The 3,386-nt window shown below is 45.8% G+C and overlaps 1 long non-coding RNA gene across 1 annotated transcript; it reads right to left on the minus strand.

Moving 5' to 3' along the window:
- Positions 1 to 394: 394 nt before the first annotated feature.
- Positions 395 to 2,229, minus strand: LOC122235093. The gene is made up of 3 exons (XR_006213213.1): positions 2,097 to 2,229; positions 1,760 to 1,830; positions 395 to 681 (listed from the first exon to the last, which is right to left on the minus strand). It is a non-coding gene; the product is annotated as an uncharacterized LOC122235093 (long non-coding RNA).
- Between the last annotated feature and the right edge of the window lie 1,157 nt (positions 2,230 to 3,386).

The following is a 3,386-nucleotide window of genomic DNA, read 5'->3' on the forward strand; positions in this document are numbered from 1 at the left end:
TACCATCCAGATTAGATAGCGTGTACTTCCTGTAGCAGCTTCCATATGTCATCCATCCGCGCTAATCTCCCCTCCTCCCCCAAGGGCTTGCCAGAGTTTTTGCAAGACATGGGAATATGTGTCACACATGGAAGGAAAGCAGAGACCGTGCCAAATGATGTGCTGAGAAGAACAAACCTACACTCTCACTTCCCTCAAATCCTCGACTTTGTGGACTGAGTTGTCCATGGTCCCCAGCTGTAAGCCCGCACTCTCCTAAGCTGGGCCCGGAGAGAGAGGCCCAGAGCCTGCGTCTTGGGAATGGCTTCGGGTGGCCGGAAGTAATGCAGGGAGTTTGCTTTAGGGCGTTCTGATTTCCAAAACTCCTGGGAGACCTGGATATCAATGTGGGACTGGGCTGTCAGTGAGGAGAGAAGGAACAGATCCCAAAGATTTAAAAAAGCATCTGCTGTTGGAAAGAGAAGTGAACCTAACATCTTTCTCCTGGAACTGACCTGCAGATAAGTGGGAACCTTCGGGGCCGTTCCTGGGGGTGCCTCACACTGCTCTGCAAATCGAGCCGATCCTTACCCTCCTGGAGAGGACGCGGACAGAAACCCAAAGCCACTGTGTCCTCCACTCGTGCACTTCGTGATCGGGCTTTTGAAAATAACTTCCATCCTCACCATCTGGATTTGGCACCTGAGAAATATTAGGATCCTTAATACCTTCCTCTGAGTTGGTAAAATTGGATGCATTTTTGGGGACTAAAATTAATGTGGGGAGAGCTGTTTTCCTTAATTATAGACCCAACATCTCAGAATTTGTAATAAACAAGGGAATTGTGTGCAAAATCAAAGTGCTTCAGCCAGACTTGGTCCTTTTGTCGCTCCGAGAAGAACATAAATAAGTCTTTTCTTCATTTTCAGAAAACAGATGGGTGTCTGTTCTTCACAAAGCACTCCAGTTCAGATCAATTTATTAACAAGGTTTTTTTTGGTTGTTTTTTGGGTTTTTTTGTTTGTTTGTTTGTTTGTTTGTTTTTTTTTTGCAGACTACATACTGTGCACTCTGTTCTCTGGATGAAAACTAAGAAAGAGGCCTCATTCTCACCCTGACAGACACTGCTGTGAGACCTGCACATCTGGAGGATGATGGGAAGGTGGGTCAGTTAGATAGGGGGCACTGGCCACAGACTGGCAGGCAGAGAAGGGGTGTGGCAGGGGGTTAAGGAGTTCTGGGATGAGGCTGAGTTGTAGGAGAGTTACTCTGACAACAGTAAATGGGATAGGTGAGAGCAGGAACGGAGGGAGCCCACGGTGGGAAGCCAGGCACCAGTGTCTCAGGGTCTGGTCAAGGGAAGAGGCAATAGGAAGAGAAGGTAAATATCGCCCCCAGGAGATATTCCAAAAAAATACAATAATTGAGACTTGACTAGACTACTGACAAGATAAAGCCTGACCTAAGAACAGCCTGAATCAATGCAGGAAGTGGAAGAGTTAAGAGGTGGGTGTGTTTGAAGAGTTCTAGTGGGTTCCAGCAGGCCCCGGGGCTGTGGCTGCCTCATAGTCTTAATGAAACCCCAGAGGAACTGGCCAGCCTCATTTCCTGCTGAGGTGCTCTGCAGAAACAATGGCATCCAAAAGGGCAACAGAGTTGAGTCAGTGCTTTGAAGAAAGTTTTGCACATAGCAGCCACTAAGCTACTCAATTTCCTCAGACCTTCCTTCCTTCCGACTCATGCGTTTTAAGATAGATTTCTCTGACAACATGGCACTCACCAGGAAGGGGAAAACCAGCGTGGTAAAGTCCTCGAAGGTGGTGTCAACGAAGAAAAGCTATCTATAAGGAGCTACCATGTGAAAAAAGGAATAGATTATTTTTCTGTTGCTTCAGAGGGGCCAAACAAGACAAAGAAGGGAGAGCCGCAGGGGTTAGCCATCGACTCATTATGGACTTTCTTTTTTAGTTTCAGCCTCCAGTCACACCCCTCAGAATAAAGCATTCTCTGGGTATGTTCAAATGATCCCAGAATCATTGAGTTGGTAGGGACTACAGAGCCCAACTTTCTCATTTTACGGAAAACAAACTTTAAGCCTGGAAATACTACAAACATACCACTGGTTCTTGGAGGTTGGAGTGTGGGCCCCTGCACTGAGGGTGGTGTTGATTAAAATGATCTTCAAAGCCCCTTCCAACTCATGAAGCTGTGTCTCACAAACATAGCCTAAAAGACAAGCAGAGAAGCAGAGTATCGTGGTGGCTCACAACACTGGCTTTGGTCTCAGAACTGGGGTGGAATTCTGGCTCTGCCATCGACCAGCTGCATGACTCCGGACCACCTGACATCTGTCTTGCTTCTTCTTCTGCAAAATGGGACCAATACCTGTACCTACCTCAGAACACCACTGCAAGTGGTAAATGAGAGAATGTAAGTAACTTATACTATCTTCGCCTGGTCCCCATACCTGACTCAGGTAGGTAGGTATTGGATGGGGTACAAAACATCATGTATCTTATTGTTGCTAGACTGAAAAATGCCACACTAAATGTTAGGCTGATTTGCACGAACCCACTAACCATTCTGTGCGATTCCATCCTTTTAGAGCCTTTGGAGCTTCCTGATATGCCAGGTTTCTTTGAAGAAAGTGGTATCTGGATAAGTATTTACGGTTAATCATTCACTTATTGAGCAACTACCATGTGCCACACCCAGAGCTCTGTACTGGGGATAGAAAAATAAATCTGACACAGGCCTGGCCCTCAAGAAACTCAACCTAGGAAAGAAGATGGACGGTAGATGGGTGCTTTTTCCTTTTTTCCAGAGGAGGACTCCAGTTCAAGTCCAATCATTAATGAGTAAATAGTTGTTACAGGTTGAATCATGTCCCCCCCACAAAAAAATAAAATAAAAGATATGTTGGAGGCCTAACCCCCAGTACCTCAGAATATGACCTTATTCGGATATAGGATATATAATAAGATAGAACCAAGTTAAAATGAAGTCATTAGGGTGAGCCCTAATCCAATACGATTGGTGTCCTTATGAAAAAGGAGAAATTTGGGGCACGTGGGTGGCTCAGTCGGTTGGGCGTCCGACTTCGGCTCAGGTCATGATCTCACGGTTTGTGAGTTTGAGCCCCGCGTCCGGCTCTGTGCTGACAGCTCAGAGCCTGGAGCCTGTTTCAGATTCTGTGTCTCCCACTCTCTCTGCCCCTCCCACACTCACACTCTGTCTCTCTCAAAAAATGAATAAACACTAAAAAAATATTTTTTTTTTAAAAAGGAGAAATTTGGACACAGAGAAAGATACACAGGGAAAGTACCATATGAAAATGAAGACAGGGATCAGGGTGATACTTCTAAAAGCCAAGGAATGTCAAAGCAGCAAACCACTAGAAGGTGAAA

The sequence above is a fragment of the Panthera tigris genome, chromosome F2, assembly GCF_018350195.1.
Source record: "Panthera tigris isolate Pti1 chromosome F2, P.tigris_Pti1_mat1.1, whole genome shotgun sequence".
NCBI lineage: Eukaryota > Metazoa > Chordata > Mammalia > Carnivora > Felidae > Panthera > Panthera tigris.